The sequence below is a fragment of the Solea solea genome, chromosome 16 (assembly GCF_958295425.1).
Source record: "Solea solea chromosome 16, fSolSol10.1, whole genome shotgun sequence".
NCBI classification, from domain to species: domain Eukaryota; kingdom Metazoa; phylum Chordata; class Actinopteri; order Pleuronectiformes; family Soleidae; genus Solea; species Solea solea.
Window position 1 is genome coordinate 13462586 of NC_081149.1, and position 10814 is coordinate 13473399.

Sequence of the window (10814 nt, forward strand, 5' to 3'; positions counted from 1 at the left end):
ACTGTTTTAACTGTTACTCAACGCTCATCTTGAGCCGTCGTCTCGAGGCATTCTGCGGGGAATGTTGTGGACATCATGCCAAGCGCCGTTAGCCTCACAAGTGAAGTGATGGAACTTTAATTATAACATGTGATTTCCCAGGATGCTTTGTATTCCTGATAGAGAGTAGCAAAAGTTCAATCACAATGACAAATTTCAGACTCATGTCTAATGAATGCATATTTCCCACAGTGGAGCAGAACAGGCTGGTGCCATTTTCCCCATTCAGAGTGACAAACTGACTGGCTGCTGTTCTATTTGATTTTCACTCATTTCACCAGTCTGATTCACATCTGACCCCTGCTAACCAATCATTATTTGCTTTTTTTTCTCCCTGTACACCTCCAGCAGAGAGTGCCGGCTTCATCAAACAAGCTCCACAGAAATCATCATACGCATTTAGCTGAAGGTCTGCCTGAGAGAAGTTGGTTGCAAAATAATTTGACAATCAGCCCTGCCTGTGCCTTCATCAAGGGATCAGATGGACATTTCTATACCACAAAGCCAGTGATATCCACCCAAAGGAGGCACTTTGTATTCATCTGAAACCATTTCTGTCATTAAAGACCGGCCTTCCTCTTGTAAACAAGCACCTTGTGTTTACATTCAGCATTTCTCGCGAAGATTGCGTAACGTCGACAAGGTCTTACAAGCGACTCAAACAGCTGCTGAATCCAATTCTTACAAAACACATTTTTGTATAAAGCATAAAAATATGTGAAATATTATATAACACATTTACAGCCACTCCTGCCTTTGCAGCGAGAGGACCCGACTGTGCAACCCAATCGGAGCAAGGACTTTGTATGTGCGTGGGTTTTCTTCCCACAGTCCAAAAACATGCAGATTTGGGGATTAGGCAAATCAGACACTCTAAATTGACTGTACGTGTGAGAGTGGGTGGTTGTTTGTCTCTTAATGAGGCCCTGTGATGGACTAGCGACCTGTCTTTCGCCCTGTGTCAGCTGGGATTGGCACCAGCGACCATCATGTGGAGGATAAAGCGGTAGAAGATGGACTCTTTTCTTTTACACCGCCTCTGTTGGTGCATTTCTGTGGACCGTACCAACATAGATTTGTCAATTTGTAGAGTAGTCCTAAAGAGAGGATGTGAATTATGTTGCCTGCATCCTATCCTATGTGCATGAACACTACAAATTTAACATATAACCACATTAGTGGTCTAAAGCCCTACTGGGCACATTTAGTTAAAAATGCTGTCAAGTCTTTTATTTGTGTTTACAATGTGTGCATACTAATGCTCTGACAAGGGATGGGCACACTGTGTGCGTGTGTAAATTGGAATCTACGAGTAAAGAAGGTGTCAGCAGCAGTAATCTGATTATCCTGACACTAAGTGAAGGCCACAGAGGGATTATGGAGGTTAAGTACTACATTCCATTAGTGGTCTGACACTGAAAGCCTCTATCATTTCATTATCTATAATTATCCTGATATCAGTTGAAAAAGACCAACAAACTCTGATGGATTGTAAGGACCCGGAGACTTTGTGGTACTTTCAGTGTTTTGGATAGAAGATGCTTAATCCCGCAATCACCAGAAGTGGCCTCATTTCCACACTCACAACAATTGAGCAAAAGGATGCACTGCGGCAGAGGAAGATGGGGATTACGCCGAATTGTCAGCGGGGCTTGTATCATGTGCGTGAGTACGGAGTCGGAGTGAGTGGGAGGTGGGAAGAAAATTTAAGTCGCCCCTTAAGGTGCAGAGGGATCTACTTAGCACATGAATAATGTAATGAAATAGCTGCTGATTTATTCTACAGTACAATACACCCCTCTGACACAAATGTCCTCAGTCAGTGAGAGTTTGTAGGTGGCTGTGTGTTATGACACGTGTACATCTGTGTCGTTTGCGCGTTACGTCGGCATCTGCATGCAGCTGAAGTTCTGTGTTTCAGTGTGAAGCGTGTGCAAGTTGCCGGCTGAGCTCATCACAGGTGAGGGCCATGTGGTTTGCCGCCACCTGTCCTCCATCACTCTACTCCCCCTGCCTGTCCCAGAATCTCACGGCTGTTTCATATCATTCATTAATGGATGCCCCAGGGCCAACAATAGCTCACTACAGCCTTTTATTACTGTCACATCAGTCCCAGAGTCGTCAAGGTCAAATCTGCTCCACTGTCGTTCACCTGTCACACTCAGCCTGCTGACATTTGTGTTATAGGGAGCAAGAGGGGATGCGTGTGTGTGTGTGGCGAAGAGGCGGATGAGGGTAAAAGAGAGAAAAAGACAGAATGACAGAGAGGAGAGAGGGAAAGGAAATAATAAAACGTCAGGAGAGCTGCCATGTGAACAGATGTAGCCTGTTCTCTGTTCTTGATTAACTGTGAGGAGGATCGCTCCTATGTGAATACAGTTTGTTAGTAAAAATATAACGGCATCTGTTTCCTGGGTAGAATTTTTAATCACAGAATCATTGGGTTTTGGAAAAGAGGTGATCATTTTCCAAAGGCAGCTAAAGAGTTAATAAAATCAAACGTTGCATCTGCCACAAACAGAGAGTGAGTTTATACTTTGCTCAATTAAATCTTTTTTTAAATAGCCATTGTAAATACATTTTATGCTGTACAAGTTGACAGATAAATACTTTAAGCAGTTATGTTTAATGGGTTTTCATATACCACTGTAACCTATAATTTAGTTGAAGATCTTTTACATGTTCAGTTGCAGCCAGATGTGATCACAGCTGTGCACGTTCTCTAGGAACTGATTTTGTGGGTAAATAATGTGGACCCGCCCTTCTGTGTAATGCAGTTCATACACTAAAGCCTCCAAATTGACCATGAAGCTGATTCATAACCGACACGAGCTGCTGTAACTTAAATTAAGTATCCCATTTTCCCCTGGACATCTCCGCTGCAATTTTCAAAATTGCTTTGGTCAGAAATGGAACTCAAAACCACTTGTTTATGTTTATTGTTGGGGTATCTCTGAGTTTTTGAACAGTTCGTTGGCTTTCAAACAAAAACAATGAGCTAAAGAAAAACACAACCTGCTCTGGATAGAAAGCACAATATCCATGATCAAAGGGATCTGATCAAATCTTTGATAATTCCACAGTTGGCGTCTGTTGAAGACAGCCACGTGTTGTGATTGGATCTTAAGTTTTCAGAAGAGAATAAGTGTTTCTTGTTTATGCTAAAACAGGAAGACAGAGCGGACTCTGCCGTTAATGCGTGTTGACCTCACAGACTCAGATTTTGAAACACCTTTATGTTTGGTCAGTGAGGACTAAGGGCTGTGCCACTAAGAAACAGTGATGTGTTTGAGGGCTATTTTGAGCCCTTTAGCACTTATTTTTTGGTAAATTGGCCTCTTTGCAGACTTTGCCAAAGGGAATTAATTACCTACAGTTCATAGTGTGTGGGTAACAAACCAATTGGCTACCTGAGAGCAACATAAAAGGCCATAGAAGCAGAAACAAGCGTAATGTGGTCAGACAAATGAAAGCAAATGCTAACATGCTAATGTTAATATGAATGTAAACATAAAGAAGCCCCAGAAAGTGAATTTAACATATAAACGGCAGATTTTGTGGTCTGCTCTTGATAAATCATGGACTCAGACTAGATTTACCAAGAGATAGTCTGCACAGCATCACTAACACAGCAATTATTTACATGACACTTGCCCTTTCATTGACAGCAATGTTATCTTTATCCTGTAGATTAGCGGGACTAGCCACACGGAAACAGCAAGAAATGTAAAAAAAAAGTGAAAAAGTTTCCCGTAAAAATTGCATCATTTCAGGAAATGTCTCCATCCACACAGAATGATATCATAAAGTATTCATTTACTCCGGGTTCCACGTGGATGGTGACCCTCAGTCACGTTGCATCCGGCACTGGTCCTGTTCATTTATGCTGCATCTTTCTTCTTCGAGTCATGTGATTCATGAGTCCTATGTGCAAAGTGTTATTTTTCTATTTGCTTTATTTGAGATTTGGCCTATAGCTTCTAGGTTGACAGACATTGATTACGTAAGTAAATATCATTAAATTGGTTTCCCAACTAAGCCATGAATAATGTTTCCTACTTAATACAAGGAAAAAATTAATGAATATCTGGTTTTCTATTAGTTTTTTTTTTAGTTTTTCCCAGTAGTGGTTAATGCCGGTGGTTAGTGCTGTTGTAATTAAATCAGTGTCCCTTCATTTGTGTTGCTTTGCTCATTATCCTTGCCTGCCACCAACTCTATCCTGGAGGCTCTGTGACAACTAGACCAGAGAATAAGCCTCTCTGTTTAATTTATTAATCAGAACAGGGGGCAAAATGCCTCCATGGTGTTATGAGTATTTGGGGTTAGTGCTAACAGAGGATAACTCTGTTGACGGTGACGTTTGAGGACGTTGTGCTCTCTTTCCGGGCTAATTGCTTCTCTGAACTGCTGTTTGGGCTGCCTTGAATCCTTGTCTCGTGGACGCGGGAGAATGGAACGAAAGCCTCTGGGGGGGGGGGGGGCAAAGTATGACATCATGCTTTATATATAAAAGTTGGTGAAACTGCAGCGAACATCAGCAAATATCGCAAGCAGTAGGAACTTTGGGGCTGAGCTCGAGATAGCAGGGAACTTGTTCAATGTTCAGGACAGGTTGACAGCCAATTATCAGCATCTTTTTCTCTACAGAATTCCTTTTGTATATACATCCTCAATTCCAATTCAGGCCTTGAAAAGGGGACCATTTTTCCAGACAGTGATTTCCTCCAATATCTCATCTCGTGGCGTCTGTGTATTTTTAACAGGCAGACCCATGGGGTTACAGTCTTGCAAGCCTTGCAACTCTTGCCTACAAAGTAAAGAGGAATGGAGAGCGGCTGGTAGCTGCCCGTGTGTGTGCGTCGACTGGAGATATTGCTCTGACCGTTGCTGTGACATCTGCTGCCAGATGTGTGTGGATGTTTGCTCTGGCTTGTGTTCGGGGGACTGCAGCTACACCTTCTGCACTCTGTGCCTCAGCCTGACACAGAATTGTATCTCAGTTTTTACCAGCCCCCCACAACATGAAACGTCGGGTGCACAAAGTAAGTCTGTTATTTTTTTTAAATGGAACAATTTATGGGACATCTTACTTACCGCATGTTTAGTGAAAAGGATACAGACATGCGGCAGTTTAGGTTTGGCACGCCAGGTGACGTAAATCACATTTTGCAAAACAGAGTTTGTTTTGTTTTCTCCACAGTCATGACATGTGGGATAATACGGGATTTCAGTGCTGCGGGGTCTTGTGTTTAATCAAAAAGATTAATGCCAACTTCAGTGACAGTGTAACTAAATGAAACGATTTTTCATTTGAGCTATTTAATCCGTGTTGACCTCTAAATTTCCTGCCAAGGGTAATGTGGAATGCATCCAGCCTTTTATATTGTTCACTTCCAAGTGCATTTCAGTGATAGTACGGGGAGAGAGCTCTTTGATCCCGAGTCATGCGGACAATAACATAAATCTCCTAATGCCTTTAACTAGAAACAGCGATCACCCTTTAACTCACAAGTACCAAAGCTTGGCCTGTGCATGTAAGTCATCTTTAGTTGGCTGTAGTTAATCAACACCTCTGTTGCACTGCCAAGCTACGGTTATTTGTTTCATTTGCCTTAAGTGCATAGTGGCTTAGTGGTGTGATGGCGCTCAGGATTTTTAAAACTATACATAACAAACACGCTCAAACAGGATGTTACAACAAAAATAAACATCTTATGCATAAATTAAAGCTCCACAACACATTGGGACATATTTTTAAACTCAGTCACAGTTATTATACAAGATAATCTACTGCATTTACAATTGGAATTATTAGTATTTTTTTGGGATAATTTTGCAACCACACAGAGGTTGAATACAGTACGCAAATGCAGGTGTAAATTCACCCAAGACAAAGGGGGTCAGGCTCTGAAAATGCATTATCAATATTATCATCAGTCCACATAGGGTCATGTTTTGTGTCTTATTTTGTTAGGTTCCTGTTTCCTTTTTGCCTGTTTTTCTGTGCAATTCTCTTTGTTTTTGTGTTTCAGGAGGTTGGCCGGTGGGCTGGGCGGAGTCTCTGAGTCACACACCTGCAGGCCACTTAATGCCATCACCTGCTGCTTCACATACTCACCAGTGCGCCTTTTCGCTTTTCGAGCTCTCCATGTAGCCAACTAACTAACAATTTTTTCCATCCACTAATCACTTGTGTTTTTTTTTCTTATTCACTTTCAGTCTCCTGACTCAGAGCTCTGCCAGCAAGCCGGCCAGCCTCTGCTCCTTTTGCTGGATTCTTCGTAGCTTGGTTTTGTAGTTTTTGTTCTTTTATAAATTAAACCTCTTGTTAGCTTTTCAGTTTTTTGTTTTTATTCAGAAGTTAGACTTCCGCTTGTTTGGGTTCAGTTTGTCGTCACTGTGTACCGCTTATATGCAAATCAGAGGAGAGATGTGAGGCTTGAGAGCTTATAAGTGAATAACATGAGGTGGCCAAAGAGAATAAAACCGGCTTTGAACTGCTGATAATGTCTCCATTATCATGAAACAAAATTCAAATCCTAAAAGTCCTCTTTAAGCCATACGACTTTGGATGGATAACAAAGTTATGAGATACAATAGTGGAAAACACTGATTTCCATCCGTTTTGTTTTCAGTGAAAATTGTTTTTAAAAGGTGGGGAACTTGAAGCTTCATTAATGGATATTTTGCTCAGTTGCAGCAGTGCAGTCACGCTTGCCCTTCAAGGACGTCGTCAGATTGACTGAACTGACCCGATACTTTATGTTCCTGGGCTGCACTGTCATGACGGGAAACACATGTATTCAGTGATTCAGTCCGCCGCTGTGTTGCTTCTTCATATTCTGCATGCTCGTGTTGTATTGACACAAAAGTGACTGGTTTCTGCACCTCGAATGTACACTTGCTAACAAGAGGGAACTGACGGCATAAATTCATGGGTTTTTTTGACCCACAACATAACCTGGAAAATAAGAAACGCACTCCGTGAAATCTTGATATCTCTCCTTCGCATCAGATTGATTGACAGGAGAGAGGCTCTGACGGCTTGTTCTGCAGCGAACGTGGACCCAATCTGCTGCGGCTGTCGGATGAGGACAGAGACGAGACGCACGGAGACTTTGACAGCAGATACATCAGAGTGATGTCTTCTGACCGGCACACCCAGCAAAGTGTGCACGCGGGGATTTCAGTAAGTCACAACATTTGTGTGAAAAAACAATGCCCACTCAGTTTTATATACAAGTCTTACTTTATCTGTATTTTTTTTTTTTTTCAATTTTCAGAACAGCGGCCCACACATTAAGCTCAGGCTTATGCTGGACAAAAGCATTTTGAACAAAATGGGCTTCTCTTCCCCCCTCTAGTCAAACCACTGTGATGGCAGAAACTATATATTGAACCTTATGACTCATGTCATCATTTCACCAGCCTCATGCTGCACCTCATTTCTTGCAGATGGATTTGCTGTGTATCTGGATGTTTGGACTACAAAGAAAAGAAGAACCCTTTTTTTCCCCCCCTCTCTCTCGTGCTCCATATTTTATTTTTTTAACATCAGCCCAGGCACAGTCTGGTAGATTGAACTGAACGGTATAAACATCCTCACCCTGTCACACGAGCAGTACTTGACCACTTGTTAGGTTTCTGCAGGATTTCTTTGCACTTTGAGGCAAACTAAAATATAATTTTGTTGCACAGTGTACAATCTGATATATATATATATATATATATTTTAGATAAGGGTGCCTGAGGACACGAGGTGCTATTTGCTTCCACTTTTTTTTTTTTATACCTTTTTATCATCCCCCACAAAATTGCTACTTTATGGAAATTTTAATGATTGAGTGAGCATGTTCCAGTATCAAAAGAAGCTTAGAATAATAAGGTCTCAAGACAGAATCTAACAAAACAGAGTGTGATGGGCTGTACTGTGTCCCTAACTGTACTCGTCTCTGCTGCTGTTATCCTCCTCATGGTCCCTCTGGATTCTGCAGTGCATTCAGTCCAGCTCAGTTTCAGATGCCAAACTCAGTAGATAGTGAGTGTGTGTGTGTGTGTGTGTCTGTGTGTGTGTGTGTAGCCTACTTTACTCCTTGATCTGACCTTATTCTTCTGGAGGTTTGTCTCTGTATTTGCATATCTCCCGCAAATCCTTCAAATCCAAAACAATTTTTGTGTTCTCCACTCCCCTTGAGTGAGAGAATGTCTCTGGGTGTCGTGTCATTATATTCGTTCTGCTCATTTGCTTGTATGTATCCAGAGGATTTAAAATGTGAAAGCTTGATTTAATATCAGAACTCCGGTACGAGCATCGCTGTGCATTAAGAGGAATGAATTATTTGGCCTCAGTGTTGTGAATGTGCTGTATTTTACACCACTTTTGACCTCTCTTTTTTTTGTCACTTTAACTCCGATTTTGAGCTCTTTTTCCAGAACAGTCTGGGCTTGTATATATTTAAATGCCTAATCTCAGAGAGGCTCTTGTTTTGAAAGATGTGCTCATTTTAAACCAGCAGAATGTGAGATGTGAGAAATGACATGGTGACAGAAATGTGCGTAAGGCTCCAAATAACAGCTTGTAACTAAAAATGTGAGTGTTTAAAGATCTTGTGAGGACACACACACACACACACACACACACACACATACAGAGGAACACGCAAACCCTTTACTGTCTTTCATCCTCTTCCCTGCCTTTCTTATCGCTTTGTGGTTGAGTGCATTTCTCTCACCTTGCTCCCGGTCTGTGTTCTCTTCTCATGAATTGCATGGCTTTGACTGAATGTCTTCTGGTTAGGTGTGGAGAAAGGCATTGTGTGCTGCTGTCAGTCAAGTAGATTACAGCTCCAGAGGATCCTTAGTGCTCGCTGTCCAAAAATAAGTAGATGGATCCAAACTTCACTGGCCATATATACTGTATGTGAGGATGTCAGTTTCTCCCGCCGTTTTGGGAGGCTGTGGTGCACAGACAAAAAAAAAAAAATTGACATGAGAGGCAGACTAAACCGAATCCTGATTCAACACAGGTGCTGCAGGTGAATCCTTGAACACGTCGTTACCCTGAAGATGGGAAGATTATCTGATCTAACAAAAGAGAAGGTTCTTTACTTTTTTTCTGGGAGTTTCTACAGTTTTACAGCTATGTTCCGTGTTCATTCCTTTCATTAGGTGGTTCTTTTTTCACCTCTCAGCGGTCCAATTGAGCTGAGTTAGATGGGCCCGAGCTGAGAGCTTTGGAAACACAATCTTTAAGTGACCTCAACCGACAATTTCACGTGTGCCATCAGCAAAACAACTCTATGGTCAAACAACTCTAATCTTCTAAAAGCCTATATATATACACACGTTTGAGCTTAAGAATTTCTTTGGAGCACAGTTTCATACTCTATGGGAAGAAAAATGGTGGCCCCAACAATAAAAACAAGGGCACTGGCATGTGTCGACTCTCAGTTGTTGTTGATTGGTATCTCTTTTTTTGCTCTCCTGCTGTGCATTGGCTTCTTGAGATTCCAGGGATGTGCAGGTGGCATAAGACCTGCAGGAGAACTGGCAGGGAGAGCAATGAGGGCCAAATGTTGGGGAGGTAATGTGAAATGACATTTTTTTTTTTGTAAAATTTGATTTTATTTCTGTCCGTCCTGAGACCTCCATCTTATACCACAACCAAGTCCTCCCACTCAATTTCCATCTCACTGCGAGAAAATTGGAGTGATATCAAGATGTGAGATGGAGATGGAGGAGACAGTCAGAAATGGTAAAAAGGAGGGCAATAGATGCACACAGCAAGCTATAGGGAGAGAGGGAGAGAGAGAGAGTGGTGGAGGGTGGACAAGGTGGCAGCACACAGATTTTATTTAGTATTTTTAGAGCAGCAGCTAATGTCTTGACCAGATTTCTTGTGATAGCTTTTACTCACGGCAAAACAAACTACACTAGATGATTTACTTTAGTCACGACTGAAAAAAAGATAAGAAATGTGTAATTTGAGAAAATGTAATTAAAGGCAGGGTGGGAGATTATTTTCTGGAGCATTTTTTTTTTTACTGTTGTTGCTTAAAATCCTCTTCTTTTTTAATTGTAACGAATGAATGAATGCGTTGTCACAAAAATGAAGAACAGGAAGGACTGTGGATACGGACAGGCCTGTAAAAACACCATCCAATCATATTGAACGGCCAGAACAAATGAATTGGATCGTGAGTGAACATCGGTGCTGCGTTTGAACGGTGGTGACAACTGAAAGCCCAGAAAGAGCTGCAAAGTGATGTCATGGTGGCGCTGTTTCTACTGGGCAAGTATGTTAACTTTATGTCTTTGTGAACTTTTGAGAGTATTTGTTGTTGTTCATCGTCAACTGAACAAGTATCCAAAAAAACTCCAGTGTCACCAAAAAGCTACCGATGCTGCGCAGTGCTCGTGAATCCTTGTTTGTTGCGCGTTCCTGTGCTCTGGAGGCGTGGCTTCGGCGGGAAGTCTGAAGAAAGGGCCTTGGGCCTTTTGAATTCAAAATGTAGCCTGCTCGAACTGTTTGTCCAGGATCTCCAACCCTACCTTTAAATAGCATAGAGCATAACACTGCGCATCTATTATCTCTTCTGCCACTTAGTGTCACTCATATATTGGAAGAGACATTTCTTATTCCATCTTCATTACATGTTGTGATTTGATAACAGGGTGGTCAAACTAAATGCTTTAACTACATTCCAGATCCTCCTTTGTAGAGCCGAGTGAGCATATATTTAAAAGATGAACAGCATGCATGAAAAAGAGGG

The 10814-nt window shown here is 41.8% G+C and overlaps 1 long non-coding RNA gene across 1 annotated transcript; it reads left to right on the forward strand.

Moving 5' to 3' along the window:
- The first annotated feature begins 4595 nt into the window (after nt 1-4595).
- On the forward strand, nt 4596-7805 carry LOC131475567 (uncharacterized). Its single transcript, XR_009242513.1, has 3 exons — nt 4596-5084; nt 7058-7231; nt 7326-7805. It is a non-coding gene; the product is annotated as an uncharacterized LOC131475567 (long non-coding RNA).
- The last annotated feature ends 3009 nt before the right edge of the window (nt 7806-10814 follow it).